Here is a 26,467-nt window from a genome sequence, read left to right on the forward strand (position 1 = left end):
AATAGTCGGACACAACTGAGCAACTACCTCTCCACTTTCATTTCATCTACAGTTGTTATCAACTCCACTTCTGAATCACATTCCAAAAGTCTCCATTTTCCTTTTTATTCATGTTACTTTACACTTTTTCTGTAATTTAACTGTGGTAAGAACACTTATGAAATTTACCCACTTAACATAATATAGTGTATCAATACTATATTGTTATCTATAGGTACAATGTTGTACAGCAGATTCTGGAACTTATCTTGCATAACTTAAATGTTATACCTATTGATTAGCAACTCCCTGTCTCCCCCACTCCCAGCCCCGGGCAACTACAATTCTATTATTTGCTTTCATGAGTTTAACTATTTTAGATACCTCCTATAAGTGGAATTTTGCAGTATTTGTCCTTCTGTGACTAACTTATTTCACTTAGCATAATGTCCTTGAAGTTCATTCATGTTGTTGCACAAGACAGGATTTCCTTCCTTTTTTATGCCTGAGTAATATGTATGTATATACCATGTTTTCTTTATCTGTTCGCCTGTCTGTAAACATTTACATTTTTCCCACTTCTTGACTACTGTGAATAATACTACAGTGAACTTTTAAAAGCAAATATCTCTTCAGGATCCTGATTTCAGTTTGAGGGGATAAATACCCATAATTGGGGTTGCTGGATCATGTAGTAGTTCTATTTTTAATTTTTTGAGAAACCTGCATACTGTTTTCCATAATGGCTGCACTAATTTACATTCTCATCAGCAATGCACCAAGGGTTCCCTATTCTCCACATCCTCACCTGCACTGGCTATTGCTTACCTTCTTTTAATACATAATAGTCATTCTATGCTTCTGATTTGCCAGTTATAGATTAAAAGTTCCCATAACTACTCCTCAGACTTTTCAATGCCAGTCACAAGTCTAGGCTGTTATCTGTACTTCTAACTGACTGGTTATAAATCAGACTTTCCCACAACTTTCTCCTTTGGTAGTATTAATTTGCTAGAGTGACTCAAAGAACTCAGAGAAACATAATACTATATCAGTGGTTTATTATAGAAAGATATAACTCAAGAACAGCCAGATGGAAGAGATGCACAAAAATGATAATTTTAGGTTGTCAGACACATCTTAAATTTCTTCCTTTCCTTTTTTCCAGTGCTAATTTGTCTTTAAGTGTGGGTTATTCTGCTTCTGAAATAAACAGGCAAAGGAGTGAGACATTTCTCCAAAGAAGTTATACAAATTGCCAATAATCACATGAAAAGATGCTGCTCAACATGACTAGTCATTAGGGGAATATAAATTCAAACCACAATGAGATACCAGATAGAAGAGATACACAGGGCTAGGAACCGGGAAAGAACATGTGGCTTCCATGCCCTCTCAGAGGGTGCCACTCTCCCCAAACCTCCATGTGTTCACCAACCTGGAATCTCTCCAGACCCCATTCTTTGGGGTTTTTATAAAGACTTCATTACACAGGCATGACTAAATTCTTGGCCATCAGCAGCTGAGTCAACCTCCAGCCCCTCTCCCTTCTCCAGAGGTCAGGTGGTGGGATGAAAGTTCCAACCCTCTAATCACTTGGCTAATTCTCCTGGCAACCAGCCCCCATCCTTAAGTGCTATGCAAAAGTGTCTTCATTAACATAATAAAAGACATTTTTATAGCTCTCAACACTTAGCAAAGTCTAGGTTTTAGGAGCTCTGTACCAGAAATGGGGAAGAAGACAAATATATATTTCTTATTATAAACCATATCACAATGTTCATCAGGGAATATTGGCCTGTAGTTTTCTTTTGGTGTCTTTACGTAGACTTGGAATCTTGACCTCACAAAATGAGTTTGGAAGGGTTCCCTTCTCTTCAGTTTTTTGGAAGAGTTTGAGAAGGATTAGCATTCAGAAGTTCCATTTTTATCCTTCTCCACAGCCACCACCTGAGTCCAAATCATCATTTCTCACGTGAAACTGCTGCTGCTGCTGCTGCTGCTAAGTCGCTTCAGTCGAGTCCAACTCTGTGCAACCCCATAGACAGCAGCCCACTAGGCTCCTCTGTCCCTGGGATTCTCCAGGCAAGAATACTGGAGTGGGTTGCCATTTCCTTCTCCAATGCATGAAAGTGAAAAGTGAAAGTGAAGTCGCTCGGTCGTCCTGAAACTTCAATAACCCTCTGTTCACTACATCCACTCTTGAACTTCTACTATTCATTCCTCTTAGAGCAGCCAGAGGAATCTTTTAAATCACAGATTAGATCATGTCACTCTGTTAGAAATCCTTTAGGCACTTCACACCACCTTTGGAATATAATGTAGACGTCTTTATCATGGGCCACAAGGCCCTGTGTAGTCCAGTCCCTACCCAAGTCTCCAACCTTGTGCCACTGTAGCACTCAACTGCAATTCTTTATCTAAGTAGTCCATCTTAACAGACACATTCATTGATTTGACCAAATATATGTCAATTATATGTTGACATATATATATGTCAAATATATGTCAATAACCTCAGATATGCAGATGACACCACCCTTATGGCAGAAAGTGAAGAGGAACTAAAAAGCCTCTTGATGAAAGTGAAAGTGGAGAGTGAAAAAGTTGGGTTAAAGCTCAACATTCAGAAAACGAAGATCATGGCATCCTGTCCCATCACTTCATGGGAAATAGATGGGGAAACGGTGGAAACAGTGTCAGACTTTATTTTGGGGGGCTCCAAAATCACTGCAGATGGTGACTGCAGCCATAAAATTAAAAGACGCTTACTCCTTGGAAGGAAAGTTATGACCAACCTAGATAGCATATTCAAAAGCAGAGACATTAATTTGCCAACAAAGGTCCGTCTAGTCAAGGCTATGGTTTTTCCTGTGATCATGTATGGATGTGAGAGTTGGACTGTGAAGAAGGCTGAGCACCGAAGAATTAATGCTTTTGAACTGTGGTGTTGGAGAAGACTCTTGAGAGTCCCTTGGACTGCAAGGAGATCCAACCAGTCCATTCTGAAGGAGATCAGCCCTGGGATTTCTTTGGAAGGAATGATGCTAAAGCTGAAACTCCAGTACTTTGGCCACCTCATGCGAAGACTTGACTCATTGGAAAAGACTCTGATGCTGGGAGGGATTGGGGGCAGGAGGAGAAGGGGGCGACAGAGGATGAGATGGCTGGATGGCATCACTGACTCGATGGACGTGAGTCTGGGTGAACTCCGGGAGTTGGTGATGGACAGGGAGGCCTGGCGTGCTGCAATTCATGGGGTCGCAAAGAGCCGGACATGACTGAGCGACTGAACTGAACTGAATGTCAACTTTGGGCTTCCCAGGTGGTGCTAGTGGTATAAAGAACCGGTCTGCCAATGCAGGAGATATAAGAGACGTGGGTCAGAAAGATCCCCTGGAGGAGGGCATGACAACCCACTCCAGTATTCTTGCCTGGAGAATCCCATGGACAGAGGAGCCTGGAGAGCTACAGTTCATGGGGTCACAAAGAGTTGGACATCACTGCAGTGACTTAGCATGCACACATATGTCAACTTTCTTGGAGTCAGCAGAAGGAAGGTAAATACTATCTGTATCACAAACTAAAATAAATAATTATCCTTTTTAAAAATCTAACATTTGCATAGCTTTATTTGTGCATCAGGAATAAAATTCAAAACAAGCGGGCAGATACCATTGCTCTCCTTTGACAACTAGAAAACTGAAACATGCAGAAAAAGTCATGATATGATACATGAAGTAGTCATAACTACCTCAACTTAAATGTAAATTAAATCTTAATGGAACTTCAGACTACAATTCATCCTTCAGAGTAATATTAAGTCAGCATCAAATATATGCCCTATATTATAAAAGTCTTAAGAACTATAATGTTATATTGCTTACATTCATTTTTAAAGGACCATTTTTAAATATCTGCATCATTCTCCCTCTGAAAATTGTGTTATTATTACAATTTGGATTGTCTCCATAGAGCAAAATTGCATTTGTATTGTCATTATGGCAAAAGAAAGTCTTGAAATACATAAACCACCCATGTTAATAAGGGACTATCATTAATTTTCTTAAGTCAAAAATCTAGTTAGTGATCTTTGACATTTCAAAACAAAATAAAAACTCATAAAAACAAGTGGGATATTTTTATCAATATAGGTTAAGATTTATTCTTATTTGAATGATAAAATTAATTTTAGAAGAGAATTTTTATTGTATTTGCTCATTTGTTAGTAATCACTAAGAATGAGAAGAACTAAATTACCCAGAGGTGCTGAAAATACTAATTATGTATGCCTATTTGAGGTACAATACTAAATAATGCTTTCTTACTGCTTTTGTAAATAAATTCTTTACCCAAACTAATTCATACCCAAAGTATTTTATAAAATAGAGCTACTGTGGTTTGAGTGGGGGTAAAAACCCAGCAATCCACCAGCAGAGTCACCTCCTCATTCCAGTCCCCTAAGAACCTAGGGTCTGTTAGATTCCTGCTTTATAATCCACAGAAGTTGCTGAAATTTTACTTTTGGTCCAAATGAAAATGATAGATTTTATAACAGAAATTTAACAAGTATCATAGCTTGGTTTTATTTTTTACTTAAAGTAGAATTTCTATTTCAAATTGTTTATTGCTCTCTTTTTTCTTATATGATTAACTCTATTGTTATTCTGTTTCCATTTTCAGTGACTATAAGCTATGAATTTCTAAAACACAAAGGGGAAGAAACATACATTTTAAGGAAGAGATTCAGCATTTTCATGTATTAATATTTTGTTCTAGAAACTTTAGATCCAGTGAGCCATAAGACACTGGCCGTTGTAATGTATGGCTGGGCACCTGGCTCAGAAATAAGAACAAAAGTCAGTGGTTTAAAGCCAAATGCTCCAGCGCTGAAATAAAAACAGCAATAGAAAAAGGCATGTGAACACGAGTTTCTGGGGGATTTTGCTATTTACGTCAATAAATCTAAATAGAAGAGAATATATCATAACAAAAAAAAAATAATAAGTTTCAAAGAAGTCAGGAATAGATGAAATTCAAGCACAAGAAGAATAGATATCAAACTCAAACATAAGAGAAACGCTTAATTACATGGCTTGAAGACAAAGTCATTTAGGACAGCCCCCCACTAACCAATGTTTTATATTTTCAGTAAGTGGATAATAGTCTCCATCACTTTAAGCACCACCTGGATGCAGGCCTGCCTCAGGGATAGCCCATGTCAGCCAGGGTAAACAGGCATTTTGTATAGCATAGGTCTGAGTCTCCCCATTATCTCCCCAATCCAATCATACCCCAAACCTGCTTTATTAAGAAATATTTTGGTATGTTTCCTTTACTCTCTAAAGTAAAATTAATTAATACTATAACCTCCTAATGAACATATTTCATAAGGTCCCAATAATGATGTAAAGAAGAAATAAAGCAATTTATCATTTAAGAGTAAATATTTCAAAATGTAAATATTCAGACATCACTGAAGAACTAATAAAGTAATTGGAAGCTTGCAGCTTACCAATAATGAATGTTTGGTTTAATAAATATAAGAAAATATTATAAAAATCTTAAGCCAAATACATTTTATATAAGAAACAGAGATAAAACAGGGCATATGAAAGAAAGAACATACAATAAAATCTAGCATTAGGAGAAGTAACAAGAAACCAAAATGTACCTGTATGCAACAAGACAAGGAAATAACCAACAGACCATGATAAGTACAGACTGCCAAATTAAATTAAGATATATTATATTCTTTTGATTGATTAATAATGTCAATATACCCCTGCCAAGACTACCAGATTTTAGAATTTGCTTTCAAAGTCTGTGAAGGTAATATCACTTAGAAATACATTCAGCTGCCAGTAACATCTCTGAAATAACTTTGAATTAAATATGATAAAGGCCTCTCTCAAAAGGAAAACCTAAAGTTAGAATGATCATCAGGAACCAGGCTTCTATATTTCTGCCATGCCACCTTTAACATATAACTTTTATCCTTAAACTTGCCTCATTATTGCAAGATGATCACTGCAGATCCAACCATCAAGTCTATGATCCAGGCATCAGGAAAAAGAGAGGGGCAAGGACCAAGGTCACAGTCACAGATTCCAGCTGATTTCCTGGAAGTCTCACAATGTGATACATGCTTACCACTCATGGACCACTCTCCTTGACTGCAAGAGAGAGGGGGAGATTCAGCTGCACATTTGGGCACATTGCTACACCCAACAATCTAGGAGTTTTACTGCTGAGGAAAAAAGGGGGAAATTCTGGGGGGGAAATAAAGAGATATCTAAAGATATGAAATTTAGGAAGTTTTGCCTATGAAAAGCTAAGTAAAAAAAGGTGGTTTAAATTTTAAGACACTTTCAAGAAGACAGATAGTAAAGATCCACTGTATGTTTCAAAGCTTTTTGAATTGCTTTGTGTTTCATTTTAATATGACCAGTTCACACTGCCCTAAAGACAAGCTTCCTGTCGTGGGGCAATGGTTGTCTCCCCAAAACATACGAATCAAATTCAGTCGAGAGCAAAAAGATTCAAAGGCAAAGGTAAGGGGTACTTATTGTAATAGAAGGGGAAATTAACCAAAAGTAATAGTAAACATAAAAAAAATTATACATTCTCCTCAGATAAAATATTATACTGTGATTTCTCTCTGGTTAAGTCAGAAAAATGGAGATTTGGAAAATCATTTAATGAATTAGGGCTTTATGTACACCAAGAGTATGAGTACTAGTTTTGGTTTGCTTTTCTGTTTTGTCATTTTTATACTGGCTTTCCTAACCCCCATCTTCTCATGCTGCCACAGGTTATCCAGGGGATGTTCCCAACCCAAGAATGGAACCTACATTTCCTGCATTGGCAGGCAGATTCTTTATTACTGAGCCACCAGGGAAGCCCAACAAAACATCTAGTGGAAGGGACAATAAAAAGTATTTCCCCTTCTATTTAATGGATTATCACAGAGCAGAAAGAGAAAGTGAGGTTGGGTGGGCAGCGGTAGGAAAGACCTCTAGAGAGAGGAGAAAGAGCAGCAAAAGGAAGAGAAAAAAGCTCTCCAATTTCAGACTCTGCTGTCTACCTACCTATACCTCCTGACTACTGTCTTTTCCTTGAGAAGTCATCCCAGCCAGTGCCTTGCCCCTTTCCCAATGAGCTTTCTATCTGGGATTTTCCACTGCTAACCAAAAATAAAAAGGAAAATCTGAGTTATACCAAAAATCCAAATGATGTGATTTTACTAGGATATTTACTCTATCTAGACTAAATATGGGAGAAGGCAATGGCACCCCACTCCAGTACTCTTGCCTGGAAAATCCCATGGACGGAGGAGCCTTGTAGGCTGCAGTCCATGGGGTCGCTAGGAGTCGGACACGACTGAGCGACTTCACTTTCACTTTTTACTTTCATGCATTGGAGAAGGAAATGGCAACCCACTCCAGTGTTCTTGCCTGGAGAATCCCAGGGACGGGGGAGCCTGGTGGGCTGCCGTCTATGGGGTCGCACAGAGTCAGACACGACTGACGCAACTTAGCAGACTAAATATCTATTTTATCAATATAAATGCCAATATTACATTCAGCAGTATTTATTTTGTTCTAGGAAATAAGAATAATTCAGGGTTTATATTGTCTCTGTAACCAGCAATGTCCAACAGGTCAATTTGGTTTTTCTTCACATTCTTTGAGAAATACTCTTAGAATAAGATGGCTTTTCTTTTTAATGTTTTAAATTTAAATTGTGTCTGAAACGTTCTTTCTTTAGCTCTTTACTCTAATATTTGGCACCTGCAGATTTTAGTCCCAGAGTTAGATCAGCCTGGAGAGTTTCTAATTTCTTGAACTCTCAGTTCTGGCCTGATTCCTACCCCCTGGGAAATATAATGCTACTTCTAGAATCTATCTAATCCACACAAGGACTATTGTGTAAGGACATTTCAGTGATCAGAGTTTATGACTCAGAACTTTAAAAAGTCTAAATTCTAGTATCTGTTCTTAAATTGTGTCCTGGTCAGAGTTTAAGCCTCCCAGTTTTCCCCCACTTCACGTTACAGAAACTAGATCCAAGAATTGATGAGACAAACTACATTTGCAAAGATAATGTTAGATTATGATAAGAAAATAGTTTACAGAAGACAAGAATAAACATAAGGGGAGAGAAAGGTTAATGAATATTTGGGAGTCATTTAGGAATTAACCCAATATTGAGTATCTATTGATGCTTTTGAACTGTGGTATTGGAGAAGACTCTTGAGAGTCCCTTGGACTGCAAGGAGATCCAACCAGTCCATTCTGAAGGAGATCAGCCCTAGGATTTCTTTGGAAGGAATGCTGCTAAAGCTGAAACTCCAGTACTTTGGCCACCTCATGCAAAGAGTTGACTCATTGGAAAAGACTCTGATGCTGGGAGGGATTGGGGGCAGGAAGAGAAGGGGATGACAGAGGATGAGATGGCTGGATGGCATCACTGACTTGATGGATGTGAGTCTGAGTGAACTCCGGGAGTTAGTGATGGACAGGGAGGCCTGGCGTGCTGCGATTCATGGGGTCGCAAAGAGTCAGACACGACTGAACAACTGAACTGAACTGAACTATATGCCAAGTAATTTCACATATATTCTCCCATTTAATCATTAAAGTAACCTTGTGGCATAGGCACTATGTGACTTATTAAAAGGGAAAACTGAGGCTCAGAGTGGTTAAATGCCTTGCCCAAGGGTCCCATCACTAGTGAGCGTTACAAGACTCCTAGTACAGAATTCTTTCCCCTGCCCCACTCTGTTGAAAAGGCTAGTAAATTCTACAGTTGGCAATTTGTCATCCACTACCTATGATTCACTTTTTAATATAAATCTTACTAAAATAAATTCATTTTTATTCTAGTAAAAACTCAAAATATTACCTTGTCTAGAAAAGTAAAATTGCAAGGTTGTCCCTATTAGAATAGTCTAAGCAAGAACTGGGAAAGGTGGAATTTGTAGAGAGTTGATACCATTCCCTGGATTCTTTACAAACAAGAATAAACCCCTATCTAATGCAGACTACTCAATGCTGCCTCCTTTTAGTCTAAGTGGGGCCCTTTTACCGAGGAAGCTGCTAATATGGCATCAGGCTATTAATGGGAAAAGCATTTACTTTAGATTAAGAATAGTGTAAAGTAGAGCCGGGCCCTCTATGACTGGCTATTAGGGATGTTAATTAAATATTTATAATGTCTAAATTAGCATAGTGAAAGCCCAATTCATCAATTTGTTCTGGTCTGTTTGTAAGGGGGAAAAAATAACTCCAAATGCCCCTGAAGAAAGATGCTATGTGAGTCAATAGGAGGATGACTGAACAATTTATTATGATTGTGGTAAACTTTTTATTTTGATTTTATTTAAAGATACTTGTTGCAGCACCTTATCTTAAAGACCATTTACCACAGTCAATATACTGGAGGGCCATGTATTATTCATTGTTATCCAATGAAAAATTTGCTAAGGTGCTTCCATGCTGAATGTCTGATTGATTCATTGATTTCTTGATAGTTACTTCCAAAAAGTAAAGGCTAAGTTTGATATTGAGAAGTGGGGCTGGAAGCCAGAAGCCCCAATTCCTTCCTTTATTACCAACTAGCCTGCTGAAAGACCTAGTTTTCCAAGCCTTTAAATGATATCTTGCTAATAGAATAGTTTTCAGGCTTCACGGTTAATAATTGAGAGGAATAGTTGGATCTTCCATTGAAAACTGCTAAGTATGTGGCTGCTTCTCCTTCTGTCCGTGTAGGGAAGCCAGGAATATTAACACCTAAATGCCCATAGCCTGTGAATGCCTAATTAATGTCTTTTATGAATTCCATTCAATTAAAATTATTTTTAATCTCATTTTATTATGAGAAAGTCCCCAAAGGGAAAGACCAACTGTCCAATCTATTTTCAACTGAAGATGAGGCTGGCTGCAGTGGAAACTTCATCACCAACATTTAAATGAAGTTGTGTGTGGCTGGCTTAAGCTCATCACCACTCGCACACGTTTGGGTAAATACAGTTAAATATGGGTGGAAAGTTTGGAACTTTTTTTTAACAAATCCATTCTCCCCATACTGGCCCAGTAGTTAGTTCCCTGATCATATCTGATGAATGCACTTCTCCCCCAAAACTAAAAATTAGAAAATTAAACTATTAAGACCTCATAGTTTGTTTTGGTTATAATGAACTGTTTTCCTTCTGTCTTGTAGGTTTTCTTCTCCAATTAAGAAGTGACCCGAAATACAATGTGACCCCTCTTTATATGGGTGCATCTGATCGCCCTCTTTCTTTCCTCCATCAGACAAGCTGGCCTTCCCTAGAGGGTGGGCTGGCGTGAAAGGGTTAAAGGTTCTCTGGTCAAAATGACCCAACAGAAGGAGCCCGGCCCAGAGCTGAAATCTAAGTGCTAATGACCGCTGCCCTTCACCCCGCTGCTGTCCACCGGCCGGACCTGAGGCCGGGTAGGGGCCGGGCCTAGGAGTGGGCACAATGTTCTGCATTTAACATTTGAACTTCTCCTATCCGAGGCAGCAGGCCGTTTTGTCCTGAGGTCGCTGACCCTGGCTCCCCCATCAGCTGCCCTGAAACCTTAATTGAATGACAGATGGTCATCTTCGGGGGCGCCAGAAGCTGCGGGCTGCCAGCCGCGCAGGGGCTGCGGCCCCAGGCCCCAGCGGTCCTGCCCCGGCCCTGCCAACAAGGGGCGGGCAGCAGAGGCAGCAGGAGGCCCGCGGGAGCGGCGGGCTTGGTGGGTCTCGGCCAAAGGCGTGGCCCCGCGCCCCCTGAGGAAACAAGCGCCTAAGTGGTCGCACGGGCAAATAGCCGGTTCCTAGCGCCCTAACCAGCCTCCCAGGCCGAGCGACCCAAACAGTGCAGGCCCTATCTAGGCCTCGGGCCCCGGAAGGCAGCCGAGAAGGGACAAAACGTCTCGCCTCAGTGTCGAAGGCCCGTATTCCAACAACCGCGGGCCCCAAGCGTCGAGGTCTGGAGTCCGTGCGGCCTAAGGCAAACAGGCCAGCGTCCAAGCCCAAGATGCCCATCCCCAGGTGGGTCCACCCTCCTGAGCCGGCGAAAAGGCCCGGAAAAGACCGATCCCATACCGCACGCGGCCTGCCCTGAGTCACCAAGAGCGCCTTCGGGCGAGCGCCATTCTCGGCCGGAGGCCACGCGAGCCACGCTGATTTCCGAGCGCTGGTGCCCCAAAACTACCCCATTGCAAGGAGCTGTTAGGGCTCTAGGGTAATAGATGGGAGCCCCAAAAGGCGCCTGGAGGCACCAGAGTCCAGCAGCGCTGCCTCAGCCGCTCGTCCGCGCCCTAGTGTCCTATTTCTTTAAAATAAAAGCTGCGAGCCCTACAATTACTGGGATTACAGTGAGCAGGTATTGATCTGCAGCCGGCATTGTAGGATCAAGCAGGCGGGCGGAGGCAGACATCGCTGCTCCCACCCCCCTTGCCGCCGCCTAGGCCTGCAAAACGCTAAAAAACCATTTCTAAATGTTTGATTTCAAACGCACCATCAACACCTGCTGCAAAAGTACTACCACCACCACCCCCCTCCCCGCCTGCACCTCACCTCTTCCCCTCTGCCCGTGGGCCTCCCAGGCCCGAGCCAACTACATCGCCACCTTAAGCCCCCTCCCCCCTTTTTTCCCCTTTCTTTCTTTATTTTTAATTACTGAGGGAAAATATACACAGAAGCAAAAAAAAAAAAAAAAAAAAAAAGCCTCCCCGGCAGGCGCGAGCGGGGGTGTTGAGGAGGCCGGCGAAGGCGGTAATGCAACCCTAATGCACAGATAGCTGACATCAACTTCCGTCAGGCAGCTCCTGGAGATCGAACCTTTCGATTGTAACTGGGACAATTTGCATAGTGATTCCCTTTCAGAGCTTTCCCGGGTCCATAACAAGCCCAGGCAGCTATTCAAATGCAAGTTGCAACCCCAAATGCAAGGCTAGCCGGACCAAAAAGAGCCCTCCGGCGCTCTGGAGAAGCGAGACCCGTGCTTTGGATCTCATCCTTCTCTTCTTTTTTCTCTCTTTCTCTTCTCGGGTTCCTGATTTAGCTGGGAGCTGTTTATTTATGGCTGCAAATGTGTGCGTGCGAGAGAGAGGGAGAATTGATCTTTGCCTGGACTTAAAGATGGAGCCGAAGGCGCTGGAGGGAATTTGGGTTTGCGCGCCTAGCTCAGACCGGGGCGCTGAAGGGGGCCGTTTGGCACGAAGCCCGAGGTCGCTCTTTTCCGCACCCCTCACCTCGCGACCTTTCAGGAATCTGAGGGGTCCTGAAGCGGCCTGGCTGACCCACCTCCCCGGGGCCGAGCTTCGAGAAAGGCTTCATGGAGGGAGCCATCCCGTCCCTGTCTTTAAAATGAGCGCAATAAAAGGTATCACCTGCGACTTGTGCGGATCACTTTTTCTTACTGTGCACTGGTGCGGGGGCGGGAGCGGAGGGTACTTACAGTTTCCGGGGTGGGGGGTGGGGGGCTTATAGGATCCCGGGGAGGGGGGAATTAGGAAGCTAGAAGTTAGGCTCCCCAGTTTCCCGCTTTCTTTCTCATTTGAAATTATGCAGATTGACTCTCGTTTCCTCCCTCCTAGGGGGCAAATCCTCAAACGTGAACCTGATCACTTGTCACAGAAGCAACTTGCCATGAAATCCGCTAATGCGCCGCGACTCGCCCACCCGGGTAAGCCTCTCTCACTGGCGCGTGCGGAGGTGGGGGTGGGGGACAGGCCGGGGCAGGGGCTCCAGGGGCCCGGCGTCGCTGGTCCACTGCTGAGCCTGTAGCCACACAGACAGGGTGGGAACCGAGGGCGGAGGGCAGAAGCCGCGTCACGGTCAGGGAGCCGAGCGAGGGCGCCCCCCTCCCATCCTGCCCACCCAGCTTCGGCGCTAACAGGTCCTCCTGGCAAATTTAAAGTAGCAAATGAGGGCGGGAAGGAGGCCTCCCAAATAGGGTGTAAATATCCAGGCGTGCCAAGCGTGGTGGAGGGTACGCGAGCGCGCGTCTGCGGTCTATGAGCGGTTCTCCTGCGAAGCCGCGTGCGGCGGCAGAACTGCGCCTGCATCCGTGCGAGTCGTAGAAATGGAGATAGCCAGGGTCACTGACCTGGGGAAAACCCCGAGTTAGAACTTGTCTACACTTCCCTAGGCTGGTTCCCGCTTTCTAAATCTCCCAGGTGGCTTGTTGTCTCTGCAAATCCAACACAAACGTACTCAGGATTATCTCAGGCCACTGTCCTTGCAGCACTGACCATTATCTCGATGGAAGAACGAGCTCCTCTGGTCAGAGAGCATAAAGCGGCGGCTAAATTCGTGTCTTTCCCCACCCACCCACCGCACCCTTTAATGGTGAGAAAATATAGGCTTCTCAAATCCACAGAAGCAACCAAACACACATTTCCCAGTGTTCTTTGTTTATATCGGTTCGGGTGCTGGAAGCTGTCTGACAACGAGCTTTTTCGTTGAGCCTGTTTTATGCAGAGCACTTGGGATATTTTTCAGTCTTGTATCTTAAATATATATATATTAAATGCTTTATGGATGGTTTTGCAATAGGTTTCTTAAGGAACAGATATGTTCCTAGGTGTTTGGGATTGAATGGTGAGAGAAGCTGCCTGGAACGTATAAATAAACCCAATGCAAATTAAAAACACATTGAACAGAAGAAATGATTATGAATGAAGATGAGGGCATTAACTAGTCTGGAAAAAAACGATTTTAATGTCTGAATTTTCCAGATTTCATGGCCACAAATAACAAATTGAAAGGAATTTAGTCTATCCTTTTACCTGTGTTTTCTTCATACACAATGGAAGAACACAGGCCCCCCTGGGTTTGTCTGTCGAGTGCACATTTATAAGCATTTCAATGGACAAATCAGATTTGGGATGTTTTCCTACTTTTTCTGTAAACCACAAACAGTTTAGTTCTGATGCAAAACAATTTAAAATTAATTCGGGGTGCAGAAAAAAGGAAAAAATGTAAAATCCTGACAGTTAAACTATTACCAGGTTCCCACGGGTTAATTTGATATAAATAACCCACTTGCCTGTGAGCACAGAAGGTGGAAGTTAGAGGTCCTGGCAGCAAAAAGACTCCGGTGGTAAAAGAGCTTTGTGAGTCTGAGGGGGTCTGCAGAGGATCTGAGCCTAGCTTTGGGTTTGTTGCATCCCTCTTGCTCACTTAAAACAGTAACTCAAGATGTAAGTAAAAGTGTTTTCATTTTTTATTGATCCCACTAACATCTTTCATTATCCAGCATGTAGCCACAGCAAATTATTGCTCATTTGATACCGAGAATTCTATTGACCATCGCTTTCGTTGGAGAGAGAATTCTAACTACTAGGCTCCTCTGTAGTCAGAGCTGAGGCTAAGAACATTCCTCGGCTAAAACCCAAGTAAATTGAGCCTTCTGCCTCCAGAAATTGATGGAGATGTGTTCATTACATGAAGCCACGTGAATGTGCATAGAGATCTGCTTTTTACTCTGCCTGCCTTGCCCCTACTCATGCGAAAGGTCGGTCCCTTTGGAACAGATCTGTCTACTTGGAGAGCTGGGCATTCGTTAACCTCTCCTAGAGCCCTTCTGGCAACTTCTTTCCAACTCTGACCAGGGTTAGGGCAAGGGAAATGATGCAACAAAAGCCTGCTCTTAAAAGGTCAATCCTGTGCTCAAAACCACCTCAATGGAGACACCTATGGAAATCATTACCCACTCCCTCCCCCAAAAAAATGACTCCTAAAATATCCAGATGAGTGACTTTATGGTCTGGGTACAACTTTCTAAATTAAACTACCATCCCCTTCAACTCTCCTTGTCATCAAAGAGGTCTAAGTACTGGAAGAGGGAGCTCTGAGTTCAATGTCTGTTTTCTCTTTGGTTGGCAATGGGTGTCCAGCCCTGAATGACAAGCCAGGCGACTCCCGTGCTCCCCGCCAGTGCACGAAGAAGGCGAACCCTGCCGCCTGCGCCCCCAAGCCCCCAGTGAAGGCCTGACCTTTGACCCTAGGGCTAGCAGCTTCGGAGTACTCATGGCTAAAGAGGGAGGAAGGTAGAGAAAAGAGGCTGGAGAGAGGGTCCGGGAGAGGAAAGGAGAGACCAGACTTGTTTCCCGAGAAGCTAGTGGCTGAATTTGCCTTCACGCGGAAAGGAGTCCAGAGCTGCCCCAAGCAGGCGCCAGGCGAGTTCTCAACCCTCGGGCTGCCTTCCCCCTTCCCAAGGTGGCTTCCTCAGATAAGCCTGTCCGGACCCAGGCGCCCTTTCGGTCTCCCTTCGGGCGTCTCCGTGAAAAGTGCTCCGATTCGAGGGTGCGCTGAACTGGCACCCCGGCAGCGAAGAGAGAGACGTCAAGCCTGACAGCGAGCGGGGCCCGACCACCGCTAGCCCGCCGTCGGCGCCCAGCCGGGCTTGTCACATTTCCCAGTAGCATGTAATCCACGGGCGCTACACCGTAAGCCCTCCACCCCAAGAGGAGGCCAGGACGGCCTTGGAGAAGCTATGCCCGTGGGGACTCGGTAGAGGAGATGGTTTGGTTAGGTTTCATTTCCACAACCACCAGGTTTTCCACTAGGTTCCAGAACAAATGGAGAGCAAATTAATGCGTTTAAGAAATGAGTCGGAGCTTGCAGTCCGCCAAACGGCTCCAACTCCAAATCCGAAGGCGGATTTGGGGCTCTTAGGGACCGTCTAGGTAGTTATTTTCCTAATGGTACTAAATGAGCGGCGTGAAACTGTTCTCTCGGGCACCGCGCTCCATGAACCTTGTGCGTCTGGGAGCCACTCTTGTTCTAGAACAAGGTAGTAACGGGTTGGGAGCATGCTCTGAGCACGCGGGACTCTTGCCCAAGAGCAGCAGCCTAGAGATGAGAGTAGATTCTAAGTGGGTTTTTAGGGGTTTCGAGATAGGGGAGGGGAATTTAAGCTGGGATTCATACAGTGGATTTTTTTTTCTTTGTTTTTCTTTTTGTTTTTAACGTAGATAGATAACCCCCGCAGTGGTGTAACCAGCGCGCGCGCCCAAAGCCGTCTTGTCCCTCGAATGCGCTCACCGCCGGCAACACTTGGAGAATCCAGCCCACAGTGGTTTCGAAAACCCCATTTTCCTGATTGCAGCTCAGACTGTGGAACCCCGAGAGCCTCCCCAAAGAGGGAGCGTGAATCGGGCCAAGTAGTGGGTCGGGGACACACACGCACGCACGCACGCATATGCACACAGAGGCAGAGCAGTGCTTCATAGGACCTAAGATCCAGGGTGGCTGGAAAGGGATCTGGGAGGCCACGTCTGAAGGAGCCAGCAAGGCCCTGGTGCTGCCTCTGCCAGAGTCGTGCAGCCACTGAAGCAGCCTGATCCTGATAGTTATTTGGGGGGGAAAAACACCTGGAACCCAGGTTTGAGCTAAAGAAAGTAAGGGCAAGTGACAGATGATCAAGCATTTCTTTGAAATGAGGAAGAACTGAGAACTACCCAGCTGGCCTGGCCTTAGGGCAAACTGGACCTTAGGAAACTACTCTCTTCACACACACAGCAGCACACATCCTCCGATGGCAAGTTCACCGGTGCCCAGCAAGGGCCACTGCACCTCCTAACTGCTTTTTCAGCCTCCTCCAGGTTTTGCCAGGCAAATGAAACAAGAACTCAATAGTAAATTATTTTGTTCAGACTTCTGTCTTTTTATGAAAATAAAAGGCAACACTTTGTCATTTTTAATCATATAAGCAGACAATAAACCTAATCTTGATATTGATTTTTCCAGAATCAAGTGATTTTGTGCAGTGTCTGTTTTATTTCCTTTCTGAGGAAGAGCTGTTTGTTGGTAGATGGTGTGGCTCTAAGACTGCACTCCAGTGGGCAGGTGCTTATCTGAAACATGTAGCTGATTGTGGACTTTGAAGCGAGATAGCTAAAATGGGGTTCTGCCTGGGTGGCAGGAAGTTTGGTTTTTGTCTAGTTATTGAGATAATGGTTTCAACCTCTGGTGCACTAGGATAGATTTAAGACTCAGCTAGTGCTTTTAGAAGTTATGGCCTCAGAGTTTCACTGCAATTTTTTTCAAAATAAAATCAAATAAAAATAAAACCAACAACCCCAAAATCTTGATGTTATTGGTCCCAGACAGCACCGTGAGAAGCATTAGCAAGGAAAGCACACTCTCGAAGCAGCCCCAAGTTTAGGAAAGGGACATGACCCTGAGCTGGCCGACCTCGGACAAGGGCAAAAGCCCAGTAGAGAAGTGGCAAGGGATGCAAGTTCCTGCTAATGGGCTCAGAGGCATGGATGATTTCTCTGAATTCTGATGTTCTTTCTTTCCTTTGTCAAAAACAAAGTGATATTTGATGCTGATGCCAAATGGTGTTGGCACCTTTCATGTGAAAGTCTTGAGGTGCAGGGAAGTGGGCCTGGCCTCCACCTAGCTATAGAAGGAAGAGAAAGAGGGAGGGGATGAGGAGAGAAAGCTTCAAAGAAGAAAGGAATGAGTTGGAGAGAGGAAGGAAGAAAGGGAAAAAAATGAAAAGAGGTGGAGAAGAAAATGAAACGGGACGAAGAGGGTAAGATAGAAATAAAACGGGGAAAGAGAAGTAAAAAGGATGGTGAAGGAGAGGGAGAAAGGAAAAGAAGGAAAAACAGATTTCAAAAGACCTACTAAAAAAAAAAAACAAAATTACCCCATCCCTTGGAGGGAATTGTTTGCTCTGTGGACTACGTGGGAATTTTCCCATAGTTCTGAGTAGTTTCTCCTCCCGCCTGAAATGCAGAACAAATTACAGTCGCCAGCATAAATTAAAATCCCCGAAACTCTCACTCCAATCCAAAAGGCTGGACTCAGGGAGCGCCGACCGCGGACCCACTGGCAAGCCTACCATCCACCAACTCCCCCAGCCACCCCCCCTCCCCCGCCCCCTCAGTGAATGGCAGAGGTCACCACCACCCCACTCCACCCCCACCACCAATTTCCAAGGGCCTAGGACCCTGGCTAAGGGAAGGGGACTTGATGGTTCTATGCCCTGCGGAAGGGGATGGAACCTCGGGCCTTCGAGTGACCCTAGGGCTCTGACCTTTGCTGCGGTCCTCTGGGGTCAGCAGTTAACCTATCGCTCCCCGCCCCTCTTCCCTTCCCGCCCCGGTCACTCAGCGGCCCCGGCTAGGGAGAGTGCGTCAATATTTGGGGCCAGCTTGGGGGAGGGAGCGGCGTCCAAGCAGGATTGCAGGAGGATGGAGCCCAAACCTGCGTGCTCATTCCACTCCCCACACCCAGAAGACCCAGCCTCAAAGATCCCTCGCTTGCCCGGCGCTCACTGCCAAGGCCCAGTTAACCCCGTGCCTGGTAAAGAACCCGCTAAGGCATGTAGGAAGAGAGTGGGCATCTTTCTCAGTTTTCCTGCCCTGTTTAGAGCAATTTATCTTCATTCTAAGTGTTACACACCCTTCAGACACCAGCCACCCACCCTTTTGCATTTGGGGAATTCAAAGAGCCTTGGGTGAGAGGGGGAGCAGTGTGGAGTTAGCCTTGTGTCCTCCTCAAGCCCGAAACCTTGGACTAGTCTCTGGGAGCAGCTGCCAAGAGAACCAGTGAAGAAATTGGGCCAAAGTCCATGCTACGGAGCCCAGCTGACCGCCTCACTGTCCCCTCCTGGACTATGAGAACCAGCTTAGCGCCTACCCCATCCCACTTCCAAAAGTGCCTGCGACCGGCGCCCCAGAGGGCTCTCCCGGCGGGGACGGAGGGGAAAGCGGGCGGCAAACCGGAGGCTGCCGAGGCTGGCGGAGCGCCCCCAGCCCCCAGCTCACCGCTGCTTGGGGTTTTCGCGGTCTCCCCAGCTGGAGCCGGGGCCGCCAGGAGCCGAGAGCGTTAGGTTCAAATGCATCAAGGCTCTGAAGTCATTTATCCGGTTTCATAAATAATTTTCTTATTACACTTAAGCCCGATTCCTGCCCCCTTCCCGTTTTTATTGCGGGGTTTCAGCGGCTAAAAAGTTTCTAAGTCGGGTGGGCCGTTGTTTTCCTTTTTCCATCATTAACATCATTAATATAAGCTATCAATAACCCTGTCGTTCGGAGCCGAGTTTCACGGTATTGATCCACGCGGCTATTCATCTCTGCCATGCAAGACACGGAATAATTTTCGCATTACAGTAGCCTGGATTTGCTTTTAATTCATATTTAAAGCTGCAACCGGCTCGGTGGAGCGCTCTGCGAAAGACTAGAGGCGCCTAATTAATAATAAGTTAGAAACGAAGGAAGGCACCGGCGAATAAATAATTAATACAGACATCTATGTCTCTTTGAATATTGCTCCTTTAAAAATTTAGACTTACCAGGACCATACTGTAAGTCTGCAATTTATATTGCAGGGATGATTTAAGAAAGCTATTTTTTTTTTTCCTTGAAATACAATACTAAATTATTTACAGTGTTTTTGCAAACCTAAGTTCCTTCATTAGCCAGCCCCTCGGGTTTGTTCCTTCCAGGTGGAAAACACCAATTTAAAAAAAAATAGTAATCAAAATAAGAATCACAATAAACTCCCAAGAACCACTGGCTATGATTAGTTTAAAGGTGGTAAGGGTGGGGGCAGATTGGCTGGAAGAGAGGCATATGGGGTTTTCAGAGGAGCAGAGAGCTGCCCTGTGGGGGGCTTGAGGGGGAGGGGTTGTTAGAGAAAACAAAAAAATCTGAAGTCAGTGGCAGTGACTTGGGACATTCACTGGTACTGGAAGGAACAAAGTTTTAGGTAAACTCAGAGTTTTCAAGGGGACTCAGGGAGTGTCCCAGGTCCTCCCCCTACAACTCCCCCTGGGAGGAGGGGGAAATAGAATTTTTAAAGAAAAACTATTGAAAGCCAGTTCTGGATTCGAGGCTAGCTGGGGGCTACCAGTGGGCTAGGAAAGATAACAAAATTTAAGCGGGTCAAAGTGACTGAGAATCAGACAAGGGTTTGTGTGAGAGAGACTAGGATTTGTTTGCAATATTGTTAGCAATATTGATTTTTTTTTTTGTTACTTGGATTAATGTATGTTAAACAGGGAAATACAGGCATTAGTCAAGTACATTATAATCATCTATTGTTGAGAGCAACCTTTCTCAGGTGAGTGCTGGAGATTCAGGACTGTAAAGCACTTCCAGGGGCTCAAGAACATCCAGGTCCAGTTAGGGGCATCTGGGAGCCCACAGGGGCTGGCAGTGCAGAAAGAAGGCACCCTCCACCCCAGCTTGCTCTTCCTCCCGCTCCTTTAGAATTACAGGCTTATTTAACCAATCTACTACCCAGGTATGTCAGGTTCAATCTCTAGCTGCGTAGGTGACTACAGAAATGTACAAGCTAAGTCACTTCAGTTGCGTCTGACTCTTTGCAACCTCATGAACTGCCAGGTTCCTCTGTCCATGGGATTTTCCAGGCAAGAGTATTAGAGTGGGTTATCTGGAGAGGTGGAGGCATTCTTGACACCAAAAATTTTTCGCCGGCCCCAGGCATTTTCCCACACCCTCCTAGCCCGGCTTCCAGGTCTATTGGCCCTGGTGACCATCCCTACAACCCGCTTGGGACCTAAGGCTGGGAACTCCCACATCCCAGTCGGTGGTCTGAGGCCTGGCAGGGAGCACATTGGCGTGCCTACACAAGTACATCCACATGCATCCACACCAGTTAGACCTGAAAAAAAGAGACGAACTGGGGAGAGAGACACCTGGAGACCCTCCCAGTCCTGGCTCAGCCTGGGTGCTGGCCCAGCCCTGGGAAGTGTGCCTCTGAGACAACAGACATCCCCCACATAACGGTCCCCAGTCATCCCCTCACCCCAACCCAACCGCAGGCCCACTCCCCACAGGCCCTGGCGCCTTGCCCCCCCCTCCCCCACAGTTGAGGGGGAGGGGTTCTAAGACCACACACTCTGCTTTTTTTTTCTCATCCCCTCTCCTGCACCCTGGGTCACTGCATTTATGGAGCAAGACCCTGCGACATGAAGTTCCCAGCAAGTGAAGGTGAAGGTCTTTTACAAGCTCCACTCATGTTAAAGGGCTTGCACAGGACCCCTTGGGCCTTGGATGGTTCAGAAGGGGGCAAAAGGGTTAGAGGGTAAGGATTGTAGGGGAAAAGACTTCTGGGCACCATTGCCCAGATGGTGCTGGGGCAGAAGCTTGCCCAGAGCCCAAGAGTCACGCAGCCAAGGCTGGTTCTCTTGTCAGCCGCAGGGACGAAGGAATGAGAAGGCCAAGACTTGCAAGATGAACAGGGCCGGATGGGCAAAGAAAGAAGGGAATGTGTAGAAACTGTGAAGGGGAAAGGAAAGATGAAGGTTGGGAGGGGAAAAGGCGGCCCAGCCTCAAGAAAACACATGGCCAGGCGCAACCCCGGGCGGGAGGCACAGGCAAGGAATGGGGAGCCCAGAACACCAACACCGGCGTTTCATTTTTAAATCTTCTAGGTGTCTGCAGGTCAAATAAAGACAAGGGCAGTAACGATTATTCTGTTAAATCTATGGTACTTGACTTCGCAAACACTAATTGATTAGACACCAAAATGATTTGTTTAAAGAGTTTTCCTTCCCAAGTGCAGCTGCTCTCCAGTGGGTCGGTGTGATACTGCGAGGCTGCGGAGGAGCTCACCAAATGGGCCATGCTCCTGGCTGCAGAGACTGCAATCAGCCCAGGGCTCTGGGGGCTAGTCCACACCCATCCACTTCAGATTCCGGGCTGGACTGCCACCCTTGACTTCCATCCTTCCTGTCCACCAGGTCTGAAGCTTGGTGTACCTGGAGATCATTGTGAGCCAACTTTGCCCTCTCTCCAACCCTTTTGCTCAGAGTTGTCCTCACTTTGGGTCGCTTTGATCTGCTCCAGTGAAAGGACCCCTTCTCCCTGTCCTCCCCAGTCTCCAGCCCTGTAGTTCTCTACATCAGGGGCTCACCGGCTAACCTGGAATAGAGCCCCACAAAGGAAGCACTGCAAGAGCATTTACCACTGCCCCAAATCTGGTAAATTCATTGCTCCACTGCACCTGCAGCCCAGATAGGTCTCCTTTGTAATATACTTCAACAATACAAAGACTAGGAAAGAAAATCCACTGAAGGATTGGCCAGAGAAGGTCACCTGCCCCGAAATCTAGCTGGCTGCATCCATAGCGGGGTCTTGAAAACAGTATGTTCCACCTGGGAGCCTTGGACCCCATCCAAAGCCCCAGGGTATCAGGAAGCCCCTCTCCCTTTAGGGCTCTTAGCCAGAGATCTTGAAAAGCCCTAGCCAAAATTGGCAGCCATTGGGATGAATTTAAGTCCAGGAAAAGCCGCCTCTAGCTTATTTTCGGTGGCCCAATTGCCCAAGAATGGGGAAAGGAATGTTGGACCACCTGGGCATCTCCTATAACCCAGAGTCTGCTGAACTAACAGGAACTGTCAAAGAGCTCTGCACCAGAGCATCTTCTCTTTCGGATTTGGAAAGTGTAGGTAGGAAATGTCACAAAGGAGAGAGTGAACTCACACTATATATAGTGTGCAAAACATAATTTACATTAAAAAGGAAAAAACTAACAACAGATGAATAAGAAGTATATGAAGGTCAAAGATTGATGAAGAGGGCTAGAATAATTGATTAGCACTTCCTTGGCCCTCATAAAATGGAGAGAAGCCACTGACTAATTTTTTTTAATGGTTGTCAGTAGGGAATTACAGGCCACCCTCTTCTGAATTTTTCCTATTCTAAGCCAATAGCAGTTTTCTGGATTAAAAAAAAAAATCTGCAGAGGTGGGAGGAAGACAGGAGAACCTGGCTAGAAGCACCCAGGATCAAATCCTTCACCCACAGTTATCAAGTGCCTAACTCTACCCGACACCAAAGAAGTTTAATTCTAGACTTGCTACAGGCATCAGAAAGGCTGGTGAGTTACCAGCCTTGCCATGAAGCCCTGGATGAGGGAATCCACCCTGACACTCAGCTTTGCTGTTTGTGCTGTCTACAAACAGGAAGTAAACATTTAATGACTCAGAGGGGCTGGAAACAGTTCTTTGGAAAGGTACTGAAAACTGGGACTGAGTCATATGCCACATCTCTGTTACTTACAAAGCACACTAAAGTAGCAACCCTGAAACTGATAGAAGGTTCTCAAAGAACCTTGTGTGGCCAGCATTTGGAGGAAAGACTTTATTCTCATTCTCTCTTCTAAGCCTTCTGGGGTCATCGGGCAAGCTCGAGCCCACCTAGCATAGGAAGGATTGGACCTGCCTGACCACCACCAAGCAGCACTCCAACTACAAAATAAGTAGTCTGAAATCCTTGTTTCCACACTGAAAATATTGCCAGCAACAAGCATCCAGTCCATAGTCTTGTTTCCTTTTTTCTTAAATATATAAGTGTATGAAACAGAGTAGTGACTGACTTTTTTTTTTAAAGTTCCCTGCAGCTACTCAAAATCTAACCAGCTAACAATGAGCCCTCCCCTCAAGCTTCTTGGCTATTATATAGAACTGTACACATCCTGTAATCACATACATTAAACCCATCAGGTAATTTCAAGAGACCCATCCTTGGGCTCTTTAATCGTCCATAGTGCACCGGATGGGTGCCAGGCTAGGCAATGGCAGGTGGAAGGGCAGAGAGAGACAAAATGACAAGAATCTATCCCAGTCCTCTGGTTCCCCCCATACACACGAATGCACACTCACTCACATAGATATGCATTCACCCTAATTAGGCCTAAGAGCGCCCATCCCACCCAACATACATTCTTAGTAACAGGAAAGTTTTCCAAGACTTTGAGTAAGAATAAAAATGTTTCTGAGAAATCACTGTAATTCAGTCAACTCCAGGAAAATGAAGGTTAAATAAAAGGCATAAATGACCAAGAAAAATTAAGATTTCCTCCCCAAGCAAGTCCTGTACACACTTTAGTCCACCATATAAATACTTACCCAGATTTTTACTTTGGCTCCTCCTTTAGGGACCAGCACTGAACCAGGCCCCCTTTCATAAGGTGGGGGGAGGGAGAGTTAAGCTCACCTGATCCCAGCCCTCTTCAGGTAGACTCCAGAGGTTCAACCAGGAGCCTCAAAGGAGGAAAGGTTTCTAGGATCAAGTCCCTAATTAGTTACACAAAGAGAAAACCATGAACAATTTGTGCATTTGGTGGTATTTACTTCTTTCTTTTAACAAACTGCCTTTTGGGAACAGAGTTGTCATAAGGGCAAATCAATCACTTCAAGAGGATTAGAATGAAGGGGGAGAGGCAAAGGGGAGGCAAACGGTTTAGCTCAAAGTCTGCCTTCTATGTTAACCCATTGTTTGGTCTCATACGAGAGCTACATGCTCTGTGTTGTAAGAAACGAGATCAGAAACATTAAGGAACCAATAATTCAGCTTGCCACCAACATATTGTGATCCACTAGGCAGAAAATATGTTTTATGCTTGTATGTATGTATGTATAAATAGATGTAGATACATGTAGATACAAGTAATTTTAAAATTAATTTTTGTTTTCTGAGTTCCTTTTTGTCAGTCTATGTTTCCCAAAGACCTTTTACCCTCAGGAGGTTTTAAATCCTAAATATTCATTGTTCAAGTTGATGCTAAGTCCACGGAGATAGACCCCCCATAGGCATTGTTTGGACAAAATAGGAGTGTCTGTGGTGATGAAACCAACCAGGTTAACCCATGTCTGAACAGGATAGCTTTCAAAGAAGTCAGCTAGAGTGAACCCACAGGTCTTGACCTACCTTGATCTTCATGTTTCCTGGGCTGTGGTAGAGACCTGGGCAAAGAGGTTGGCCTGCTTATGCCTTCGCTGGTGGGAAGTCTCCCCACCTCCTCCCCCTCCCCAAGGATAGGCCAGCCCAAGCTTTTGCCTAAGGGACTCAGCTACCACCATTACTAGCACCGAACCAACCTGAGCTTTCCTAGGGTCTGGGAACAGTCCCAGGAGAGACACCAGTGGTGGGCTCTGATCGGAAAATACAGTTGGAGTTCGGCTCTGCTCAGGTCACAAACACTTTATTTCATATCCCAGCCCGGATAGACACCCAGGCTCTGGAGGAGTTGTTCCCCCATTGTGACCACCACTCGCCCGGGGCTGAGGCTCGGCACTGACCGGGTCGTAACTGCCAAGGGCCTGACAATGGACACATCTGTCCTTTCTCTGAGGGATGAAAGCACCTAAGCGGACACGCTCTGCCTTTTGTTACGGACTTTTTTTTCTTTCTTTTGTAAATGAAAGAAAGCCGGCATGTGGCAGCCGGGAATACGTCCCATACTGGGGGCTTCCCCACGCGTCCCCAGCCAGGCCCAAGGACCAGGTTCGATTCCGGATTGGAGCGTGATTGTGGAAAGCGAACAATTACTCCCGAAGCTGAATTGATTTTCAAATCTGGAGGCCTCTCGCAGGGACGCCGGGAAGAGGGCGTCCCTACGGGCCAAACAGAGACCGGCGCGCCTGGTCCACCCTGCGGGCGTCAGTCCTTCCGCAAGCAGCGGCCTCTGGGTGCTTTACCAGGAGGGCCATGAAGAAGCCGCAGGAACAGCACGAACCTCTGCGGCCCCATACGAGTTAACATAGGAACCCACCCACACACCCACACCCACACACACACACACACACACACACACACACACACGCCGAGTCATTCACGAAGCGGCGCACCGCTTAATTATCAGCTGAACCGGAGAAGGACCCAGGCGGCTGAGGATAGAGAGGTATGGCCCGGCCGGGACTCTTGGCACTAAGCGCGCCTCTTCGCAGAGCATGGAAGAGGAAGGGTGGGCAAAGTATTAGGGAGCACAGAGATTGTCGGCTGAACAGCCACTGGGTTGACCAAGGCCTTTAAAATATTTGTTCCCCTCCCCGGCAAAAGGTCAAACACCTGAAGCTTGGGAGAGTGTGGACTCTCAAAGGCCCTCCCGGGAAACAGGCCAGGGTGGAAGAAGTGATGACACCAGCTGAGGCTCCTGGGTAACCTTCACCGGGAGGCAGCAACTGGAGAGAGGGGCGATGGCTCTCTAGGCATCGTGCGCCACTCGGGATGCGAGCCCAGCAAGTGCGGCCGGGGGCTAGGAGAAGAGCCCACCCAAGCCAGGGAGCCAAGGGGGACGCAAGTTTCCCGGCGCGGGTTAGCAACCCTAGGTCGCGCTCTACGTTAGACACTCGCACGCGCCCGCCGCTTCCCCGCCACCCGGCGCTGCTGGTAAGGCGTGGAGGCCCCCCACCTTCATTTGTACGGGGACGTCACCGACCGAGAGCGCGGGGACGAGGGGGCGGGGCCGATTGGCGCGCCTGCGCGCTGCGCCCGGCTAGCGGGAGGGTGGGCCGCGGCGGCGGCGGCGGCGGAACAGCGGCCACAGAGTCTGCAACAGTAACCGAGCCATGGCTGGAGCTGGCCAGCGGCACGGACAGGCAGCAGCCGCGGAAGGCGCGCGGGCTGCGTCAGGGGAGCCGGGGGCCTCACAATTCTAAGAAGGAGAGGGGCGAGAGGGGGCCAGGGGCGGGAGGGCTGGG

The 26,467-nt window shown here is 46.1% G+C and overlaps 1 long non-coding RNA gene across 1 annotated transcript; it reads left to right on the forward strand.

Moving 5' to 3' along the window:
- The first annotated feature begins 11,847 nt into the window (after positions 1-11,847).
- LOC113900313 lies at positions 11,848-16,755 on the forward strand. The gene is made up of 3 exons (XR_003513117.1): positions 11,848-12,376; positions 12,591-12,679; positions 15,975-16,755. It is a non-coding gene; the product is annotated as an uncharacterized LOC113900313 (long non-coding RNA).
- Positions 16,756-26,467: the final 9,712 nt, after the last annotated feature.

The sequence above is a fragment of the Bos indicus x Bos taurus genome, chromosome 10, assembly GCF_003369695.1.
Source record: "Bos indicus x Bos taurus breed Angus x Brahman F1 hybrid chromosome 10, Bos_hybrid_MaternalHap_v2.0, whole genome shotgun sequence".
Taxonomy (NCBI): domain Eukaryota; kingdom Metazoa; phylum Chordata; class Mammalia; order Artiodactyla; family Bovidae; genus Bos; species Bos indicus x Bos taurus.